An 8,382-nucleotide genomic window follows, 5' to 3' on the forward strand; every position below is an offset into this window, starting at 1 on the left:
GTGACTGCCACAAATTCTAATTTGTTATTTATTTACTTCAAAGCAATCTTATTATCTAAATGATTCAAAGCATCAAAGACCTTAATTATTGATAGTCAATTCGATAGAGTTACAGTTACATATCCTTGGGCTGAAGTCACTTTTCTGCTTTCTTTTCCTCAAGTACACACTTGGCTGAGCAAGGCGACATATGATTCTGCTATTAAGTGTATTGGAAATCACATTCTTGCTTAATTGCAACTAGATTTAGGCAATATCAAAAGAGCCAAGATTGACAGCTACAATGTGTTGGCTAATGGAACTTAAAATATAAAATAAAATAAAATAAAATAAAATAAAATAAAATAAAATAAAATAAAATAAAATAAAATAAAATAAAATAAAATAAAATAAAATAAAATAAAATAAAATAAAATAAAATAATAAATAAAATAAAATACCTTCCTTTCTACTTCAGTAGTCAAAACACTTGTTGCATGTGTAGCACAGTTATTCTGTAGGTTTGATACTTGTCTCCACAACACAAATGTTACACGAGTACCTTTCATTTATTCCAGGCAGCAATACTCCACATTTACACTGCTGCAATAAATGTGGACATGTGCACACATCCTGTGTGCATGTTGAAACCTTTATGCTTTCTGACAGCTTAATTAGAACATTATATGTGTATAAATGCCCTTACATGTGTCAGAAGTGAAAGGTTGAAGAAGGTCCTCAGTACAAATGAGACATAATATCTGTTAGGCATGTTTTAGTGTGCAGATGTGCATACTCATACAGAATGCCTGAACATGAATATCACAATGCAAACCACTGCACAAAGGCACAAAACCACTGCAAAAAGCTGCCTCTATGTGCAAATTGTATCTTTGTCTTGGACAATCAAAGCTACCATACTGTCATAGTTCCTTGAAGGTATGTTGTATCACACTCAGTTCTAAAAGCTGAGATCACCCAGAGCTTCATTCAGGTATTTAGTCATAGTATTCTCCATTAGCCTCCATAACTTTCTGCCTCACCTTTAACATTTACGATCTGCAGATATAAGAAGAGTCATACTGAGTCTGTGGCTTTCATTAAAGTGATCTTGGAGCTTACAGTATGCATAGATCTTAGCCTAGCTTACTTCTCTGTATGCTTTTATTTTACTTTTTGACAAATAGACAAAAATATAATTACATTTCAGAAATGTTTTTTCAGGGATGGTAGATTTTTCCAGTTGCACTCTTCTAAATATATCCATAGGTTATCTTGTGATCTGACTCCTGATATCTTGTGATACTCCTAAAGTAAATAAGTAGGCAATATCTTAAATTGAATATTTAATACTGTTTGGATAGTTACAATTAATTTGTTTTCATTTTGTTTCCTAAAAAAAAACAAAAAACAAAACTGTACTGTAATGCACTTCATTGTTCCACTAACTCTTGACCTCCTAAGCAGCACCATTTCTGAACAGTAACAGTTCAATGTTGTTGATGTCTTATAATGGCACAGAGAATATGACAACCATAATCATATGATGACCCCAGAGAAGATATAGATCCCCTTATTACATCATGAATTTTAAGACAAAGATATCTCATAACCAATGGAACATAGCAGCATACAAATTTTGAGGTCAAACTACAAAATATAGAACAATGTTATGCCTGCTATTTTTAGGGCTTAATCAGAGGCAACATATGAAATAGTGGAGAGAATACTTCAATATTCAGGCTAAAAAAGATTGATCAGAGACAAATACAGAACAGGATAATGGACAAATTCCTTTAAGATCCTGAATGTAAATTTTAGCGCAGCCACCAAAAAATGATTTTGCAATTGTATTTTTTTTTTTTTTTTTAAGTTTGTCATTATGAAAAAAAAAATCTAATTTATCTTTTACAAAGTAATCTCTTCAACATTTTGAAATAACTACAAATCTGCAAGCTTGATCTGAGGAAAGTAAAATGTACAGGTCAGGTTTTCCTGCTGAAGTTAACATGAACAATCAAACAGCATGGATAATGAAAAGCCTATTAGATTCTTAAATGATTTTCAACTTAACAACCTAATGTGTTATTGTTAACTAAATGAAATAAAATTATTTAACTCCAGTGCTTTCCACTTCTTTAAATCACTAGTTAATTGAATTTTCTAGGAAATTGGTAAAAGCATAGTTTCAGTCTCTCCCTTTCTCATTATCTTATCTATGGCTTTTCAAATAGTGTAGCAGTACTGTTTTGACTAAGAAACAGTATACACCCAATGCAAAGCTCCCTGAAGTCAGAGTAAAGATTTCCACTAACTTTAGTAGAATTTGGATCAAGCCCTTAATAAACTGCATTAAATGTCTACCCTTATAACTGAGTACCCAAGCAAGAGAAATTACTGGATTGGCATTTCAGGATTTCCATCTAATCTGAAAATAGTTTTCTTTACTGATCTCAATAGTGTATCCTGGCCTACATCCAAAGAGGAGTGGGCAGCAGGTCGAGGGAAGTGATTGCCCCCCTCTGCTCTGCCCTTGTGAGGCCCCACTTGAGTACTACATCCAGGTCCGGGGCCCCAGCACACAAAGGACGTTGGTCTGCTGGAGTGGGTTCAGAGAAGGGTCACAAAGGTGATCAAGGGCACTTCTCCTACAAAGAAAGGCTGAGGGAGCTGGAGCTGTTCAGCCTACAAAAGAGAAGGCTTCAGGGTGATCAAATTGCAACCTTTCAGTACTTAAAGAGGGCTTCTAACAAGGATGGAGAGTGACTCTTTACTCAATCCGATAATGACAGGACAAGGGGGCATGGTTTTAAACTAAAACAGGGGAGATTTAGATTAGGGATTAGGAGAAACTTCTTCACTCAGTGAGGCACTGGCACAGGTTGCCCAGAGAGGTTGGGGATGCCCCATCCCTGGAGGTGTTCAAGACCAGGTTAGATAAGCAACCTAATCAAGTGGGTGGCATCCCTGCCTACGGCAAGGGGGCTGGAACTAGATGAACCTTGAGTTTCCTTCCAACTGAAGCCATTATAAGGTTCCCCCAGGAATTGTAAGATGTGGTATGACTGCAAGCAGTCGAGGCACTAGAAGTGATTACCCACAGAGACCGGTTCTCTGGGGGAGCTCCTCAAGGACCGCTCAACCCACTGACCCTCTAAAGCTCTGAGTCATAAAGGAGTCATGAACTATAGTGACCAATGAGGAACATACACATTTTGATAGATTGCGAGTTGTCATAACTTTTGGTGAGCAGCATAATTTGTTTATTGCCGTGAGGCACTTTCTAATAACTATAAGCATGCTTGTTTGTACATCTCCAAAGCAAACAAAAGCAGAGCACCAGCAAAATAACCTGGCTGTTAAATGGATGCAGGCAATTGCCACTGAAAGAAATTAAACTTATTGTAGGTGTTATTTCCATGGCCCCAGGGTGGCACAAGGAAGCTTTCACTGGCAGCTTCCCTTGAACCTGGATGCAGAGCTACAAAACATACCAAGAGGTTTTTTTATGCCATTCAAACATTCCTCCTTTTAGGAGACAGGTCGCCCTAGCTTTACACAAATTCAAAGGCAAACATGCATTGGCACAGAAAAAGGTGAGGGACAAGATGTGCACAATTTCCTTAGTGTCCAGACCAATTACAATCTCACTAGAACTGATATTAATTTCAACCCAAAAGTTTTCATTAACAAAAATACTACATTATAAATCAAAATGGGCTGGTGTGGACAGAAAACAGAATGAATGGGGAATATTCTTGTACTCGCACAATATGTTGGGTTTTGAATAGAACAATAGCATATACATAGTAGCCATGATTTTGTGAAAGGGTACTTTTGGCTAGGTGGAAACAACGCTTCTGAAGCCCTGGAATGCAGCTGTGAAGGTATATAAACACTGACGATGTTGTTCCTGAGACTCACACCACCACAACCTTCTCAGAAGAAATCCTCCAGCAGCATAAGCCACAGCCAAAAAGGCAAAGGCAAAACTATAGCAATAAGCCACTAGTTAAGCAACTGCCATTAAATTATCCAGAACCTCCCCGCCATGTCCAGGAAAAGCAGCACTATCGAAGGGTAGGTATTACCAGGCAGAGAGGTGCTTCAGTTTGAGAAAGTGTTTTAAACTACTGCCTTGAGGCTCCAGGAACCTTCAGGCTGGTGAAACGCACTGCTTCCTCGCCTTTACTGCCCTCTCCTGATAGCTACGAGTGGCCCTCCCCAGCCAGCAGGGCCTGGCCTACCCCAGCCTCCTGCCCAGGGCCTCCCTGCAGAGCCTCCAGCCCCTGGCCCTGCTGGGTGCCCCTCTCTGGTCCCGCATCTGTGCCGTCTGCCCAGGCTCTCTGATGCGCTCACTGGTGTCAAGAAGGCCAACAGCATCCTGGCATGCATTAAAAGAAGCATGGCCAGCAGGTCAAGGGAGGTGATCCTCCCTCTCTACTCTGCCCTGGTCAGGCCTCACCTGAAGTACTGTGTCCAGTTCTGGGCTCCCCTCTACAAAAAAGACAGGGATCTCCTCGAAGGAGTCCAGCGGAGGGCCACAAAGATGATACAGGGCCTGGAGCATCTTGCCTATGAAGAAAGGCTGAGAGACCTGGGTCTGTTCAGCCTTGAGAAAAGAACACTGAGAGGGGATCTTATTAATGTTTATAAATAGCTGAAGTGTGGGAGACAGAACGATTTGGCCAACCTCTTTTCAGTGGTTTGTAGAGACAGGACAAGGAGCAATGGCCACAAAATGGATCACAGGAAGTTCTGCACCAACATGTGAAAGAACTTCTTCACGGTGAGGGTGACAGAACACTGGGACAGGCTGGCCAGGGAGGTTGTGGAGTTTCCTTCTCTGGAGATATTCAAGGCCCATATGCACACCTACCTATGCAACTTGCTCTAGGGAACCTGCTTTGGCAGGGGAGTTGGACCCTGATCTTCTGAGGTCCCTTCCAGCCTCTGCACTTCTGTCATTCTGTGATTCCGTAACTATGAAATTCTTTTCAGGTTATTAAGTGTTATGTGGGCAGCTGGGCACATAGTAATATCAAGATGTAACTCACAGGACATGATACAATTCAAACTCAGAAATGAGGTTTTAATTTGCTGCAGAATTTAACACTATTAAACAGGAATTGAGATTGATGAAATTAAAGTACATTTGGAAAAGCTTGAAAAGCTCCTGCTTATGGAGGTGGGAAAGGATCAATTACCTTTAAGCAAATACCAGAAAGCTTTGAGAGAATGAAAGAAAACAGTGGCACAGGAGAGAGCACACAATTTCAAAATCCCTTCCTGAATAGGTAAATTCTCTTGATTAATAGAAGCTTCAGGTAAATATTTTGGACATCAATCTGCACAAATAAAGCAATACTGAAATTCTGTTAGCCTCAAAGTCTAAAAGGTGCTGTTTTTGACATTCCTGATCAAGCTGGGTCTAGAGACATTATCCTCTTTCATCTGACAGACCATTTACAAACTGAACCAGAAAATGGCTTTTGAAGGTTTGGATTTTTGTCCAAAGGACTATTTTCATGAACCTACCAATTCATACCTTTATACATCTTTTATTATTCTTAAAGAAGTTATTGAAACAGTTTTGTTCAACTATCATTATTTTATACCTCTTCATATTGCAAAAGGTGGCTCTGTAATACCTGTCTCAACTTCTGGGTTTTCTTCCTTACTTTTCCTTACACTTTTGGTTTTGTACTGTTTGTTAGCTTCCAGTGTTTCACCACTTCATTTTTTGCTTTTCACAATCCCCAGATTTTATTTTCTTTGCACTCTCTTCATTTATTTAACACTTTCAGATTTCTTAATTGGTTAAATCTAGCTGATGATTCTATACCAAAGCAACAGAAGGCTTTCTTTGACCTACTATTTCTTTATCAAAAATGTCAAAATATCAATTTTTATTTTTTTTTTCCCCATGGAAGATCATTCCATTGTTGTTTATGGCAATGGTTTTAAATGTTCTTATGGATGATGAGGTCTATTCTTCTCTGCTAGCAAAATAATAGCTTTCATTTGCTATCCTGTTAGCAAGCAATCTCCAGGCAACTTTATTTGTACATCTGTGTGGAAGCAAAGATCCAGAGGAAAATCCTGCTGTAAGTATCTAAAGTAATAGAGAAGTTACCTCAGAATACTTCTGTAGCTGGGGAGAGACAGAACTCCAGAAGGCTTCATCAAAAATCTGAAATTACACAGAGGGATTAAGGAGAAATGTTCCAAAATGCTCATAGATTACTTAAATTTGCCGGAATTAAAACAAGTTTTAATCTTTCCAACAATCAACATAACAACGTCCAAAAACTGGACCAGACATTCATAATTTTTATATTGTTTCTTCTCTATCCTTTTGTCCTAAAGATAATAAAGATATATCTGAAGTACATCTTCTTTATCTTGAGCAGTCTTACTGATTTCTATGTTAACATTTAAATACCCAATACCATGCTTTGCCATGTTAATTTACTTAGCAGATCTAGATCTTCTATAGTCATATATCCTACTGCATATAAACACACTAAGAAAGTGGCAAAGGATAATTCAAGGAAGAAAAGGGGATCTCACTGAAAAATGCAAAACAAAATATCCTAAAAGATTTAAGCACTTTTCAGAAGGAAAGAGTTATTGAAGGCCACTGAAAGAAGGACAGATAAGGAGGGAGATAAAGAGATCAAGACCCACAGGCTCTGCATTCTTGAAGGGATAGAGTTTCAGTGAAGGCATGAAAAGGACTGGGAACTGGAAGCCAGGATCAATTCTCCACTGAAAATGAAAACAGTGCAGAAGTAGCTTTCTTTGTGAGAAAGAAGTTTCAGGGCCAGGAGACCCTTTTCCCCCTCCTAGGTGTTCAGCTGCCTGAGCTCAAGGCCATCTCTTTGATTTGGCACAGCTGTCTTATCTGAGCTTAGACTGTCATGAGGAAGGCAGCCATATAGAAATGGTTTACTTTTAATTTGAGACTCCAGGCCTTGGTCCTTATCTCTTTGTATTCCAAACTGGTATTCTTACCAGACTCCAGGCTTTGTTTGTATCCTTTGCAGCTATCATGTGGCTCCATTTATTTGAAGAGGGAAATTGCTGTTAATCAATTAGTCTAATTCTACCAATTCTATAACATAAATTGAACCTTTTTTTTTTTTTTTTCATTCTACATATGGTGAGAGTGCTAATTACAGGAGATAAGAAGTGTGCTAATGAAAATGGAATACAATTCAGATTTGCCTCTTCTCTAACACATAACAAACCATTGCTTTTCTATTCCTGTTGAAGCAATTCCCACGTTCTCTCTGTAAAATAAACTGAAATTCTGCAGCAAAACTTGAAATATGATAGGTTTCCTTTACAGAATGCTGGTCTTTCCCTGGCTAAGAGGGTTTTCATATTAATAGGTGGAGAATGCATTTCTGAAGGTATCACTATAATAGCAGGCAGGTTCAATATAGCAGAGTTCACATAAAGGGACACTACAAAGGCCCCACTTGGTTTTGTTTTAATTTATGGAGTCTGCAGTGCTTTCCAGGAAATCACCTAGGAAACGATTTTTTTCCCTAAGATTTCACAAATTAAAAATACCTGAATAATATTGCATGATTACATTTTATAATTAAAATATATATCTTTTTTTCAAATAGTACAGTGAGCAGCACCACAGAAATCAGATCAGTCAACAGATGAACAGCTGCTCTCTATTTTCAGCCCTTCTCTCTGGGTAGCACTAGAGGCAGGAAAACCTGACTGAGTCCCAACTTAAATATAAAATTAACTCCCCTCAGTAACTTTGACAGGAACACCAAATGGAGTACACTTTCCATATGAAAACTCTAGAGATACATCATGAAAATTTTTTAAATGAAAAATAGAGATTTAAAAAATAAAAATAAAACAATACATCCTGATTGTTAGGGTTCTGTGACTTGCATGCCTTACAGTGACATTGTTCATGTGGAAACATATGGATTCATCCTGTAGAGAACATAAATACCACAGCCTGAGCCCATGGAACTTTGTTCAGAATCTACAGACCCTGTATGAAATCATGATTTCAATTCCTTTCTGCAGTCTTTCAAGTCATGGAGATCTTGCGTGGATAGGCTCCTGGATTCTTCTAAATGAAGTCTCCCAGGTGAGAACAGCACATGCAGAGGTAGCCGGGAGAGGAGTTTCACAGGAAACATTTTCCATGACACCAAAGCATTTCAAAATATCAAAATATTCCCATCTCAAAATAGGATGAACACTAACAAATGAAAATGTTCAAGACTGAAAATATATATTTTAAGATGCTTTGGGACCATGTAAGAAAATTATTTCAACCATCCTAAAATGCTTCTTTTAATTACAAAAGTTTTAAAAGCTGTTAAATTTTTCTTCATTTTCTTAGGAAAAATATTTTTA

The 8,382-nt window shown here is 38.1% G+C and overlaps 1 long non-coding RNA gene across 1 annotated transcript; it reads right to left on the bottom strand.

Annotated features, from left to right (window-relative positions):
• Positions 1-1,125: 1,125 nt before the first annotated feature.
• On the bottom strand, positions 1,126-6,838 carry LOC137858158 (uncharacterized). Its single transcript, XR_011097531.1, has 3 exons — positions 6,670-6,838; positions 6,116-6,172; positions 1,126-1,287 (listed from the first exon to the last, which is right to left on the bottom strand). It is a non-coding gene; the product is annotated as an uncharacterized lncRNA (long non-coding RNA).
• Between the last annotated feature and the right edge of the window lie 1,544 nt (positions 6,839-8,382).

The sequence above is a fragment of the Anas acuta genome, chromosome 5 (assembly GCF_963932015.1).
Source record: "Anas acuta chromosome 5, bAnaAcu1.1, whole genome shotgun sequence".
NCBI lineage: Eukaryota > Metazoa > Chordata > Aves > Anseriformes > Anatidae > Anas > Anas acuta.